Genomic DNA, 15703 nt, shown 5'->3' on the forward strand with positions numbered 1-15703 from the left:
CCTCTTCAATAAGTGGTGCTGGGAAAACTGGACAGGTACATGTAAAAGTATGAGATTAGATCACTCCCTAACACCATACACAAAAATAAGCTCAAAATGGATTAAAGACCTTAATGTAAGGCCAGAAACTATCAAACTCTTAGAGGAAAACATAGGCAGAACACTCTATAACATAAATCACAGCAAGATCCTTTTTGACCCACCTCCTAGAGAAATGGAAATAAAAACAAAAATAAACAAATGGAAACTAATGAAACTTCAAAGCTTTCGCACAGCAAAGGAAACCATAAATAAGACCAAAACACAGCTCTTAGAATGGGAGAAAATATTTGCAAATGAAGCAACTGACAAAGGATTAATCTCCAAAATTTACAAGCAACTCATGCAGCTCAGTAACAAACAAACAAACAACCCAATCCAAAAATGGGCAGAAGACCTAAATAGACATTTCTCCAAAGAAGATATACAGACTGCCAACAAACACATAAAAGAATGCTGAACATCATTAATCATTAGAGAAATGCAAATCAAAACTACAATGAGATATCATCTCACACCAGTCAGAATGGCCATCATCAAAAAATCTAGACACAATAAATGCTGGAGAGGGTGTGGAGAAAAGGGAACACTCTTGCACTGCTGGTGGGAATGTGAATTGGTACAGCCACTATGGAGAACAGTATGGAGGTTCCTTTAAAAAACTACAAATAGAACTACCATATGACCCGGCAATCCTACTATGGGGCATATACCCTGAGAAAACCATAATTCAAAAAGAGTCATGTACCAAAATGTTCATTGCAGCTCTATTTATGATAGCCAGGACATGGAAGCAATCTAAGTGTCCATCATCGGATGAATGGATAAAGAAGATGTGGCACATATATACAATGGAATATTACTCAGCCATAAAAGGAAATGAAATTGAGTTATTTGTAGTGAGGTGGTTGGACCTAGTGTCTGTCATACAGAGTGAAGTAAGTCAGAAAGAGAAAGACAAATACCGTATGCTAACACATATATATGGAATATAAGAAAAAAAAATGTCATGAAGAACCTAGGGGTAAGACGGGAATAAAGACACAGACTTACTAGAGAATGGACTTGAGGATATGGGGAGGGGGAAGGGTAAGCTGTGACAAAGTGAGAGAGTGGCACGGACATATATACACTACCAAGTGTAAAATAGATAGCTATTGGGAAGCAGCCGCATAGCACAGGGAGATCAGCTTGGTGCTTTGTGACTACCTGGATGGGTGGGATAGGGAGGGTGGGAGGGAGGGAGATGCAAGAGGGAAGAGATATTGGAACATATGTATATGTATAACTGATTGACTTTTTTATAAAGCAGAAACTAACACACCATTGTAAAGCAATTATACTTCAATAAAGATGTAAAAAAAAGACATATCAACAACAAAAAAATAAAAACTTTTTATTTCTACTAAAATACACATAACAAAATTTACCACCTTTATTTTTTAAAATTGTGGTAAAATATACATAAGATAAAATTTACCATCTTAGCCATTTTTAACTGTACATTTCAGTAGAGTTAAGTATATTTATACTGTTGTGCAATGAATCTCCAGAAAGGTTTTTCCTCTTGCAGAACTGAAACTCTATATTTATAAAATGTCAACTCTCCATCACCCTCTCCCTGCAGCTCCTTACAACCACCTGACAACCATCGTTCTACTTTCTGTCTCTATGAATTTGACTACTCTAGATATCTTATATAAAAAGAATCATATAGTCTTTTTGTGACTGACTTATGTCACTTAGCATAACATCTTCAAAGTTCATCCATGTTGTAGCATGTGACAGGATTTCCTTCCTTTTTAAGGCTGAATAATATTCCATTGTATGTATATACCACATTTTGTTTATCCATTCATCCATCAGTAGACATTTGGTTCGCTTCCACTTCTTGGCTATTTTGAATAGTGCTGCTCTGAACATGGGTGTGCAGATATCTCTTCAAGACCCAGCTTTCAGTTCTTTTGAATCCCAGAGGTGGAATTGTTGAATCATATGGTAATCCTCTTTTTAAGTCTTGAAGAACCACCATACTGTTTTCCATGGTGGTTGTATAATTTTACAATTACAACAACAGTGCACAAGTGTTCCAGTTCCTCCACCAAAGAACACTTGTTATTTTGTGTTTTTTAAATAGTATCCATCTTAATGGGTGTAAGGTGTTACCTCACAGTGGTTTTGATTTGTATTTGTTTGATGATTAGTGATGTTGAATGTCTTTTCATATGCTTTTTGGTCATTTGTATGTCATCTTCGGAGAAATGTCTGTGTGAGTGCTTTGCCCATTTTTAAATCTGTTTTTTTTTTAAATTTTTCTTGATGTTGACTTTTAGGTTTCTTTATGTATTGTAGATATTAACCCCTTATCAGATATGTGATTTGCAAATATTTTCTCCCATTCTATAAGTTGCCTTTTAGCTCTGTTCATTGTATCCTTTGATATACAGATGTTTTTTAGATTTGATGTAGTCCCATATGTCTATTTTTGCTTTTGTTGTCTGTGTTTTTGGTGTAGTATCTAAGAAATCATTGCCAAATCCATTCTCTTGAAGATTTTCCTCTCTGTTTTCTTCTAGGAGTTTTATAGTTTTGGATCTTACATGTAGGTCTTTAATGCATTTTGAGTTAATTTTTGTATATGATATAAGAAAAGGGTCCACTTTCTTATCTTTTTTGCGTGTAGGTATCCAGTTTTCCCAGCACCATTTGTTGAGGAAACTGTCTTTTCACTATTGAGTGGTCTTGGCACCTTTATCAAAGGTCATTTGACCATGTATGAGAGGTTTTATTGCTGCCTTCTCTATTCAATTCCATTGGCTATATGTCTGTCTTTATGCCAGTACCACACTATTTTGATTACTGTGGCTTTGTAATATGTTTTGAAGTAAGGAAATGTGAGTCCTTCAATTTTATTCTTCCTTTTCAAAATTGTTTTGGCTAATCAGGATCCTTTGAGATTCCATATGAATTTAAGGATGATTTTTCCTATTTCTGCAAAAAAAATGCTATTGGGATTTTGATAGGGATTTCATTGAATCTGTAGATTGTTTTGAGTAGTATAGACATTTTAATAATATGAAGTATTCCAATCCAGGAACATGGATACTTTCCATTTATTTATGTCTTCATTAATTTCTTTCAACAATGTTTTGTAGTTTTCAGTGTTGTCTTCCTTTTTTTAAAAAAGCCATTGATTTCTGCTTATTTCCTTCCTTTTGCTTGATTTGCCCGTCTTTTTCTAGTTTTTGAGGTAGGAATGTAGATCCTTAATTTGAGGGCTTTCCTAATAAACATGTAAGTGCTATAAATTTCACTCTCAGGACTGCTGGCATCCCACATGTTTTGATGTGTTACATTTTAATTTCCATTCAGTTCTGTGTTTTTTGAAATTATTATTTTATTTGAGTCTTCCTGTTTGACCCATGGATTATTTAGAAGTTTAATTTCCAAGTGTTAGGAATTTTCTTCTTATCTTTCTGATGCTGATTTCTACTTTGGTTCCATTATGGTCAGAAAAAAACTTTGCATAATACCAATTCTTCTAAATTTGTTAATGTGTATTTTATACCCACCTTGGTGATTGTTCCATGGGTGCTTAAAAATCATGTATTCTGCTGTTGTTGGATGGAGTGTTGTATATATTTCAATTGGATACTGTTGATTGATTGTTTTATTCAGATCTTATTCTTGCTGATTTTCTGTCTAGTAAGTCTATCCTTTTCTGAAAGGAGGTGTAGGTAGCCATTTGAGTCTGGTTTCTTTTACTTAGCATAATGCATTTGAGATATTTATCTATCTTGTGTGTATCACTAGTGATATCCTTTTTACTGCTCAGTAGTACACAGTTTATTTAGACATTTATCAGCTGAAGTACATTCTGGTTGTTTACCCTTTTTTGGCAATTTATTAAGAAAGCTATTATAAACACTCACCTATGAGTTTGTGTGTGAACATAAGTTCTTATTTCTGTTGGGTAAATACCTAGAGGTGGAACTGCTGAGTCATTTGGGAAGTGTGTGTTTAACTTGTCAAGCTGTTTTCCAGAGTGACTGTACCATTTTGCTTTCCCATCAGCAACATATGAGAGTTCCTTTGCTCCACATCCTCACCACCACTTGGTATTTTCAGTTTTCTTGTTTCTGTCTTTAATTTTAGCCATTCTAATAGATACATCATGGTATCTCGCTGTGGTTTTAATTTGTATTTCCCTAGTGACTAATGGTGTAGAGCATCTTCTCATGAGCTTATTTGCTATCCAAATACCTTCTTTGATGAAGTATCTGTTAAAATCTTTTGTCCACTTTTGTACTGGGTTATTTTCTTATTATTGAATTTTGAGGGTTCTTTGTATATTCCAGACATATGTCCCTTACCAGACATGTGTTTTGTAAATATTTTCTCTCAGTCTGGCTTGTTATTTTATTTTTTATCAGTTTCTTTCAAATAGCAAATGTTTTAAATTTTGATGACATTCAACTTAACTGATTTTTTTCTTTTATGGATTGTGCTTTTGGTGTTATATCAAAGAAATCTTTGACCAACTTAAGATCTCAGGGATTTCTTATGTTTTCTAGACATTTTATAGTTTAAGCACATTTATTCATTTGAGTTAATTTTTGTATATGGTTTAGGATATGGATTAACTTTTTGTTTTGTTTTAATTTGGGTATATGAGTGTCATTGTTATAGTGGTATTCATTAATAAGACTATCTTTTTTCTATTTAATTGAGTTTATACCTTTGTTGAAAATCAATTAACCATATAGGTAGACTCTCTATTTCTGGATTCTCTGTTCTTTTCCATGATCTATGTTTCTATCCTTTTGCCAGTATTATGCTGTCTTGATTACTGTAGCTTTAGAATAAGTCTTGGGATCCAGGTAATGGGGGTCCTCCAACTTTGATTTTCTTTTCAAAGTCATTTTGGCTATTTTAGTTCTTTTGCCTTTACATATCAGCATTAGGATAAGCTTGTTGAATTCTAGAAAAAAAATTCTGCTGGCATTTTGATTGAGATTGTGTTGAATCTGTAGAACAATTTGGGTAGAATTGATATCTTAATAATATTGAGTCTTCCTGTCCATGAACCAGTGTATCTCTCCATTTATTTGTCCATGAATCAGTGTATCTCTCCATTTATTTAAGTTTTCTTTGATTTCTTTAAGTAATTGGTGTCTTGTATTTTTTCACAAAAATTCTGCACATATTTTATTACATTTTTACTTAAGGATTTCATGTATCTAAGTCCTATTATAAATAGTACTACTTTTTAATTTCACTTTTCAATTGTTCATTGCTAGGTATAGAAATACAATTGTTTTTTGTATGTTGACCTTGTATCCTGCAACCTTGCTAGACTTACTAGCTCTAGTAGTTCTTTTGTGAATTCGTTGTCGGCAATCATGTTGTGTATGATGAGGCACAGTGTATGTCTTCTTTTCCAATCTATATGACTTATACTTCTTTTTTTTATTTTCTTTTTTCTCTTTCCTTTTCTTTTTCTGCATATCTTGAGAAATTCATGTAGTTTTTCTTATTTAGTGTCCATTACAGTGAATTATATTAACTGATTTCTTAAAATGTTTAACCAGCCTTAAATTCCCAGGATAAATCTCATTTGCTTATTATGTATTACCTTCTTATATGTTGGTGGGTTAAACTTGCTAATATTTTGTTGAGGATTTTTGTGTCTGTTTTCATGAGGGATATTGATCTGTAATTTTCTTTTAATGTCTTTGCCTTATTGTTTTTTTTTTCACATCTTTATTGGAGTATAATTGCTCTACAATGGTGTGTTAGTTTCCACTCTATAACAAAGTGAATCAGTTATACATATGTTCCCATATCTCCTCCCTCTTGCGTCTCCCTCCCTCCCACCCTCCCTATCCCACCCATCCAGGTGGTCACAAAGCACCGAGCTGATCTCCCTATGCTATGCGGCTGCTTCCCACTAGCTATCTATTTTACGTTTGGTAGTGTATATATGTCCATGCCACTCTCTCACTTTGTCACAGCTTACCCTTCCCCCTCCCCATATCCTCAAGTCCATTCTCTAGTAGGTCTGTGTCTTTATTCCTGTCTTACCCCTAGGTTCTTCATGACATTTTTTTTTCTTATATTCCATATATATGTGTTAGCATACGGTATTTGTCTTTCTCATTCTGACTTACTTCACTCTGTATGACAGACTCTAGGTCCAACCACCTCACTACAAATAACTCAATTTCGTTTCTTTTATGGCTGAGTAATATTCCATTGTATATATGTGCCATATCTTCTTTATCCATTCATCCGATGATGGACACTTAGGTTGTTTCCATCTCCTGGCTATTGTAAATAGAGCTGCAGTGAACATTTTGGTATATGACTCTTTTTGAATTATGTTTTTCTCAGGGTATATGCCCAGTAGTGGGATTGCCGGGTCATATGGTAGTTGTATTTGTAGTTTCTTAAGGAACCTCCATACTGTTCTCCATAGTGGCTGAACCAATTCACATTCCCACCAGCAGTGCAAGAGTGTTCCTTTTTCTCCGCACCCTCTCCAGCATTTATTGTTTCTAGATTTTTTGATGATGGCCATTCTGACTGGTGTGAGATGATATCTCATTGTAGTTTTGATTTGCATTTCTCTAATGATTAATGATGTTCAGCATTCTTTTATGTGTTTGTTGGCAGTCTGTATATCTTCTTTGGAGAAATGTCTATTTAGGTCTTCTGCACATTTTTGGATTGGGTTGTTTGTTTGTTTGTTATTGAGCTGCATGAGCTGCATATAAATTTTGGAGATTAATCCTTTGTCAGTTGCTTCATGTGCAAATATTTTCTCCCATTCTGAGGGTTGTCTTTTGGTCTTTTTTATGGTTTCCTTTGCTGTGCAAAAGCTTTCAAGTTTCATTAGGTCCCATTTATTTATTTTTGTTTTTATTTCCATTTCTCTAGGAGGTGGGTCAAAAAAGTTCTCGCTGTGATTTATGTTATAGAGTGTTCTGCCTATGTTTTCCTCTAAGAGTTTGATAGTTTCTGGCTACCTTGTTTTGGTACTAAGATAGTCCTGGCCTCATAAAATGAGTTTTTGAGTGTTCTTTCCTCTTTTTTCTAAAAGATTTTGTGTAGAATTAATATTATCTTTTTCTTAAGTATTTTGTAGAATTTATCAATGAGGCCGTCTGTGTCTGGTGTTTTCTTTACTGGTGGTTTTAACTATGATTAAATTTATTTAATAGATATAGCCTGATTCAAGTTATTTGTTCCTTCTTGAATGAGCTTTGGTAATTTGTGTCTTTGAAGGAATTCATCCACTTCATCTTAGTTATTGAATTTATGGGCATAAGGTTGTTCATAATATTCATTTATTACAAACCTTTAGTGTCTGTAGAGTCTGTAGTGATGTCTCCTCTTTTAGTCCTGATATTGGTGTCTTCTTTTCTTGATCAGTCTGGCTAGAGGTTTACCAAATTCACTAACCTTATGCACCAGCTTTGGGTTTCATGGTTTGTCTGTTGTTTATATGCATTCTATTTCGCTGATTTCTGCTCATATCTTTATTAGTTCCTTCCTTCTTCTTGCTTTGAGTTTAGTTTGCTCATCTTTTTCTAGTTTCTTAAGATGGAAGTTTAGATCATTGATTTGAGACCTTTCTTCTTTTCTTTTACAGGCATTTAATTCTATACATTTTCCTTTAAACACTGCTTTAGCTACATTCTATAATTTTTGATATATTGTGTTTTTATTTTCATTGAATTTAGAATATTTCCTAATTTTTCTTGTGACTTCCTCTTTGACCCTTGGGTTATTTATAGGTGTGTTGTGTATTTTCCAAATTCTTGGGGATTGTTGTTCTGTTAATGATTTCCAGTTTAATATCATTATAATCAGATAACATACTTTGTATTATTTCAATTATTTTAAACCTATTAAGTATGTTTTGGGCCTAGAACATGGTCTGTCTTGGTTAGACTTCCATATGCACTAGAAAAAAATGTGTGTTCTGATGTTGCTTGGAAATGTGTATTAAAAATGTCAGTTAGGTCAAGTTTTTAGTGTTGGTCAAGTCTTTACATTGTTAACAATTTTCTGTCTACTTGTTCTATCAGTTACTGAGAAAGGGGTACTGAAGTCTCCAACTGTAATTGTGGATTTGTCTATTTCTACTTCCAGTTCTATCAGTTTTTGCTTCTTTATCTTGAAGCTCTGTTGTTAGATACATACACATTGAGGATTGTTATGTCTTCCTGTTTGAGCTTACCTCTCCCTGTCTAATGGTTTTTGCAGTTATCTCTAACCAGCTCCCCAGACCCCTGGTCTAGAACCAGCTCTTGTAATGGATTTTGGAGACCCTATCCCACTGATTGTAGAGTTAGGGTAAATCTAGTCACCTAAGCAGCAGGTGATTTGATTCAATTCCTGTTGGTAGAGCTACCTTATTACTTCTTTTACCTAGACCCGTTGCTCAAAAGAGGTAGCCCGAGGCAGTGGATCTGCAGCAGTTTTTTGCCTCCTTATTTCATGCCCAGCCTCACATCACCCTAACCCTCCCCCTCCTTCAGGCAGTGAACCTGTCTTGAGTTCCTCTCTCTCCCATGGAGTACTTTTAATTTCCTTTGCCTAACACGAACTTAACTCCTGACTGCTACTACCTGATTTGGACCTGGGGTCCAGTGGTCCTGTGGTTTCAGTTGTATGCTTTGTATTTCTGTTCAGTTTCTGGTCCATGGAGATGTCTGTTATTTTTGAGCCTTGGTATGTCTTCTTGCAATTCAACCCTTTCATATTTTATCCATTTTACTCTGTATTTGGAGCAGAAGTGCATTAAAATGTGAATTTATGGAGCCATTTTGATCAAGGTTTTAACCATATTGATAAATGTAGATTAAAATAATTATTTTAACTGCTGTGTGGTATTCCATTATATGACTAGGTATCTTTATCCATTTACTAGGCAATTTTGACAGCACTTGAATTTAAGAAATAGTGAATTGAAACAAAATTCTATGATTCAAGCCTTGATGAAAAACTATATGGAAAATACTAAGTTCAGTTTCAGATTCTTTGCTATGCATGAAAGATGAGAATAAATCATTCTGGAGGTAGGTGAAATACAGAAGCTTGAGGAAGACAAGTGGGAAACATCTATGGCTTAAGCTAAATAAGAGAATGAGCGCTGTGATGGAAGATCACAAAGAGAAAAGGGAAGAGAATCTGGGAGTGAGTTTTGAGTGCTACCCAAGTGTAGATGGTAGGAAGAGAACCTGTAAAGAGAGATTGAAAGGGGACATTTGAAATGTAGAAAGGAGAAGAGAATTTCTAGAACGGTATTCATTATTGCAGCAAACCATTAAGATGATGAGACCTGAGAAAGAATGATGATCTGAGAACAAGACCTCAGTTCTAATTTCCACCCTTGCATTCACTAGCTAATAGACTTTGGGCTAGGAAACTGGCCCTCTATTACTATATCTGTAAAATATGTAATAGATGATCTCTAGGATTCTTTCTGCCTCTGAAATGTGATGTTTATGTGTTTTAATAAGATATTGGTGACCTTGAGGACACTGTTTCAGTAAGAGTGTAAAGTCCCAGCTGTAGAATGCTTCAGAGATTTCTTTGATATGCCATGATATGATACCATACCAGAGAGAAAGCATACCATACAGGAGGGATTAAATAACAGCAATCAGATATTTGAAATGTATTTTGAATCCTTCATAATGCCTTGGGAAACAAAGTAAATTTCGTGAATGTTTTTCGTCTAGTTATACTTAATGATTTGTTTCAACCAAGGGAACCATAAGAGATTTTTCATGTTTTATTTGTTGCCTTCCTTAAAGAGAGAGATGTATGTATTAGAGATTTATTTTGGAGTAAAATAGCTTTATTTAGAATAAAGACTCCAGTTGATTCAATATGGGTCTGCATTTGAGAATCAATAGAGTAATAGAATTGTTAGCATAAGACTACTATAGGCCACCTGTGAGCACACTACTGGGATACCCTTAATCCCATTGTGGTATATGTTCCTGCATAAAATGTAAATCCCATCATGTTTCTCTAGGATGCTCCTTGAGTTTGTGAGCTGCTTCTTCTATGGATTTGGAGCCGTGAGGTCCAAATGTGCGAGCTTTCTGCCAGCTCAAAGCCTTTGGTTCTAGGCCTCCTTTAGTCTTCCAGGTTCCTAAAAATTATGTAAAATATTTAATGTTCATATTATTTAGTTAGAATAGTTTTTAAACTAGTTAGAGCTGAAAATGAGTTAACCTTTAGTCTCTGTCCATCTTTGGGTTTTAGGTTTTGTCATAAGTTCACCCTTAGACTAAGATTTACAGTAGGAACATTCAGTCTTTTTCAAGTAGTGTGCCAAGTCTTTATTCTAGCTTCGTAGACCTGTGACTGATGGTGATTGATGAAATGCTCCGAGCTATCTTAGGAATCAAGAGTGAAAATGGGCAATAAGAGAAAGGGGCATACCTCTCCCAACCTGACCATCACACTACTAAAATCTGCTCGTGTGTCTGTCACATCAGGCAGGTGTGCCATGGACAAGGAACGGCCAGTGTGTGAAGGCTTACTTATGTGCACTGGGAGTAGAGCTGCCCTACCCTAGCTCCACTAAGCATGGGTTCATTCCCCGGTCCCCCCTTTGTTAGTGCCACCTTCAGCCCCACCCTACCAGTAGCCTGATTTTTAACTGCTCACGATTAAAAAACCCTTAAAGTTGAAAGAAGCTTTTCTCCTCGTGGGTGTTTTTATTTAATAGGAAGAAAAAAAAAGCACAATGCCAGTTTGCCTGTGGGTAGTGTTCTTCACAAGGTCTCAGCTAGCATTTGGTTCCCATTTATCATTCTCAGTTGCCCATGTGGTCATGCTGGCCTTTATGCTGTGTGTAGTAAATTTTGTTCTTGTCATGATTGATCATTTTCTGTTAGGAGACCGTGGGGGAATGCTATTCAGAAGCTCTGAACACAAACACAGACAAATATGTATTACAATTTAACATTTGCTTATTGCAGTACATCCTTGTCAATAATATCATCCAAGGTAGACTCATAGCATTTTGCCCACTTCAGAAGTGAGACTTATAAATATTAAATATTTTTTAATAATCAGATAGAAGTACTGACTGGTAGAATATAAATTGAGATCATTAATTCTGAAGACTACTTAGTCATCAGAAATCATTTACCACTTAAGACTATAGCTTTGGGAAGAAAAAAGCGCTTTACCTCTTAAGACTATAGCTTTGGGGCTGATGCTAAGAAAAGCTCAGATAATATAGAGTATACAGATATAGTTCAGACATAGTTTAGATGAACTTTTGAATAATGAATAAAATATGTAAGGTAGAAATTGGTTTCTAAAATTTACTGGGCATTTTGTAAAATCATGATTTCTTTTATCTACTGATTTGCCCTGCTTAAAGATAATCCAAAGTAAGATACTTAGGAGTAAACATATTATCTTAAAATCATGATCTTTACTTATGTAACTTTTAGGGGGACATATTCAGTGTATATAGTGAGTTATAGTGAGTCACAACTCTAATGCTGTTTCTTCATTTTTACAGCATAAAGAGTGAATATTTGTTATCCTAGTCTGTATCCAAACTTTTATCAATATATAAAACCCTGCTGGATTTACCTGAAAATTAATGAGTAAACATTGCTTTTAAGATTAAATAAGTGGAAAGCAGGTACAGGGAGCAGTAATGTCAATGGCCCAAAATAAATTTGGAAAGTTACGTAGGAACGAAATCATGAAGGGCCTTTTCTGATCAATTGTATTAGTTTTCTGCTGCTGTAACGAATTGCCATAAACTTAGTGGCTTAAAACAATATATACTTATCATTATAGTTTGTATGTGTCAAAAGTGTGGGCCCAGGATGACTTAACTGGGTTCTCTGCTGAGGGGAGCCAAAATTTTGCCTACCACAATTATGTTAAAGAGTTAGGGCTTTATTCTGATGGGTCTTGTGTGATTTTAAGTAGAGGAGTGTTGTAGTCAAATTTGTGTTTTATGACAATGTCTTTGGCTGTGATATAGGCAAGGGTCAATTGGGGACCACCCTGAAGTCTTGGGAAACCATTTGAAAGAGTATCATTTGAAATTCAGTTATAGATAACAGAAGCCACAAACTAGCTATTTTAAGAAGAAAGGGATTTCATACAGGGAATAAGGTGCTTACAAAATCTTTGGAAGGGCTGCCTCCCTAGGATTATCCCTAGAGCAGTACCGCAGAACTAGCCCACCAAGGGCACTGCTACCTCTGCTAGCATCAGATAAGGGGAGACTCAGGAAGCTGCTGTCCCTGGTGCTGGATCACACCACCTTAGCTGTGATCTGGAGATCAAGCAAGCTGCTGCCAAGGGTGTTGACTCCAGGAACACACTACTTGAACCACAATCTGGTAATTAGGAAGCCTCTACCCAAGCTGTTCCCACTCCGTGTCTGCTAAATCCACTATGTCTCTCCCCAGGGCTGTTGAATGAGATCGATGGAAGTTAAATCTTACCTGCAAAGGAGTGTGGTAAATGTAGTTTTCAGCTTTGCAGCACATAAAGGCATTCTAGGAGGAGGCTGAAACAAATATTGAGGAAAATTACCCAGCTTATGCATCCAAAGAAAGCTGTAGCAATCCAGGTTATTAATGATAGTGGCTTGAATTTACAAGACAGGTGGGCAAGAGAGATGAAGGTAGATTCATGAAATGTTTAGGAATAGAATTAGTATGACACGGCAAGTGATTGAGTGGGAGAAGTGGAGAGGAGAGATAGGAAGGAATCGGGATGACTATTCAGTTCCTGGTGCCATTTGCTGAGATAAGGAAGACTAGAAGAGAAGATGGTTGGGGAGTAGCAATGAATTATTTCTGGACATGTTGATTTTGAGAAAACTATAAGACCTTTTAGAGTGTCCTAATTTATAGGTCATTTAATTTGTAGATAGACTTGACCAATTGCAGACTAGTTTCTGCACAGGGACCATAATTTTGTGTAAAAATATGTTTGTGCTTGAGATAAATTCAGTTGACTATAGTGTCAAGTATAAATAAGTCTAGGATCATACAGTTATTATTTTAAGTTTTAGTTTTATATTTAACTAGATTCAGGGCTTAACACTAGTTCTTTAATCCCATTGTTGAGTAGTGTTTTTCTTTTTCAGAAGGACTCATGGGTGCCCTGTTCCCTAAGTTCTTGTTTCAGAATATTTGCTTGTTAAATTTATTTCTGAAAAAAACTTGGTGAGGTATAATATTCCTGGGTCATACTTCCTAATTTACTTATTTGGTAGGTAATGTGTTATTTTGCTCCTGTTTCTTTCACCGGTGCTGAAATCTCCCTTTTCATCTCATTCTGCTGTTTATCATTTACCTTTGAGCTCCTGTTTTATTATATTTATGCACTTATTAATTTCTAGACCTTAGAGTATTTGTGGGGCATTTTCTTTTCATTCGATTATGTTTTCTTTCAGATTGAGTTCTGCCTCTGCCTTTTACTTAATGTGTTTCTCTCTTTTATTCCTTTTGCAGTGGTATGTGCTTAGTTGCCATTTTGTGTCTTATATTCTTGCTTATGTATAAAAGTGGATACCTCTATCTACACCATCTCTTTACTGAAACGTAGTATAAGTAAACTCCTTGACCCCTTTGCCATTGTTCATTTTGTCCCTCCTGGGCAGAGCTTGAGAGCCTGGGGTATTACAATTCTGTCTACTTTCCTGTAGTCTGAAGGGAAAATATCCGTAGAATTGGGTTCAGCTTATTTGACCCCTAGGTTCTGCTGTCTTTTCCAAGATTTTATTAAATTATCATAACCTACTTTCACTGACTTAAAGGCATATGCTAGGAGATTGGGTGAAGGAAAGATACCTTTGGACTTTGAATCATTTCACTTTTTCAGTTTGGAGCCTTGGAAAATTTCAAGGCCTGGTAGTTTTGTTTTTTGTTTGTGTGGACTGTTTTGTTTCGTTTGCCATTGCTAAGATCCTGTCATCCTGGCAGTGGAATGTAGAGACTTCTGATCCCTAAGGTGTTTCCTCAGTCTTCCTCCCAGCTGACTCCTTACCCCCCAGCCCAGTTTGCTCTAAATTAGGAAGTATTGGTCAGTACGCTCAGGATTTTGTTTCCTTACCTTCTTTCTCCATAATGGCTTCTGGGGGTTGAGTTAGGACCCTTGCTTAACAGAACCACATGGTACAGAGCTTTTGGTTCCTTTTAAAAGGTTATGGCAATAAGGCAGTTTCCTCTTTTCCTGTATTAGTTGCTGCCGGTAATAGTTTACCCTTTTAAAAGAATACCATTTGGGGCTCAAGTCGTGGGAGAAGACAATTCTATAATCTTTTTCATCGTACCATCACCTTTTCCAAGAAGTCCTACCTAAGAAAATTTCAATCATATATTTTCTTAGTGGTGTGTGCGTTTTAATAATGTAAGTCCCAGACAGCAGGAATGTAATGTTAATCCTTTTTATTTGCATATGAACTTAGAACTTACAAAGTGCTTACTCATCTGTTATTTTATATGATTCTTATGACTGTCTTACAAGGTAGGAAGGGCAGGCTTATTATCCCAGTTTTACTAGTGAGAAATCTGAGATCCAAAAGGATTGAGTGAGTTGGTAAGCCACACAGCTAATTATAAGATGGAGTCGAGACTCTGAAGTCAGGTCTTCTGACTCCAAGGCCAGTGCTACTTTACCATACCTGCTACTCCCTTTCATGGACATGATTACTTCCATCCCTGACCACAGATGTCTTACTACAGCTTCCGTGCTCCTACCAACCTTATTATAACACTGATTTAACTGAATCAAAGCCAGTAGGGTGGGGAACATGGCGGGGGTAATCTTATGACCATTGTATTCTGATCCCGAATTAACCTCAGTATATCTTGGTTATAATAAAGCTAATATTAGATTTTTTCAGCATTTTCCCCCTCTCTGGATTGTAGGAAACTGCTTAGCTTTCTCAATGAAATCAAACCTAGATCCTCCAAGGCTGGCAGCGGAGGCAAGATTTTCCACATGGGAAACCTGTCCTCCTGGGCCCTAGTCTCACCTCCATAATTCACTTCCCTCCTGGTGTCTTTGGCTGTTTATTCCTGCCTTGATCAAGGAACTTGTGTCCCTCATTTACCACTTCTTTACAAGAGCGTATTCTTGACTCTTCCACAAACTCCTTGTGTTACAGTCGACCAGGCTAGGCTGGAACATTCAACAAAGCATCACTGAAAAAGCTGAGTTAACAGCTAACATACAACTAGATGTTTTTGTTTGTAACTTATGCCTTCCCCAGGGGTCGGAAACTGCTGGTCTACGTCCATCTTCCCATCTGTTACCAAGGAACACGTGCTTAGATATCTGCCTGCCTTGATGCTGGTGCCCAAGCAAGCAGGCTCCACAGAGTGATTAGACTTCTCTCTATAACCTTTGTAGTGTCTACTTTTTCTCTAGGTTCTCCTCTCCTTTCTAAGCTGATTCTTATATAAAGATTAGCAGCAGGCATGTTGGCCATCTTTAGGAGAGACTCTTCCCAGATACACAAGAATGGGGTTTTACTATGGCCTCAAAAGGGCAACGATTTCAGGGCTTCCCTGGTGGCGCAATGGTTGAGAATCCGCCTGCCAATGCAGGGGACACGGGTTCGAGCCTTGGTCTGGGAGGATCCCACATG

At 36.3% G+C, this 15703-nt stretch overlaps 1 protein-coding gene across 5 annotated transcripts in view; it reads left to right on the forward strand.

Annotated features, from left to right (window-relative positions):
• The window catches only part of TBCEL (tubulin folding cofactor E like), an 81185-nt gene that overhangs the window by 59245 nt on the left and 6237 nt on the right, over window positions 1–15703 (forward strand). The window lies entirely within an intron of this gene.

The sequence above is a fragment of the Orcinus orca genome, chromosome 8, assembly GCF_937001465.1.
Source record: "Orcinus orca chromosome 8, mOrcOrc1.1, whole genome shotgun sequence".
NCBI lineage: Eukaryota > Metazoa > Chordata > Mammalia > Artiodactyla > Delphinidae > Orcinus > Orcinus orca.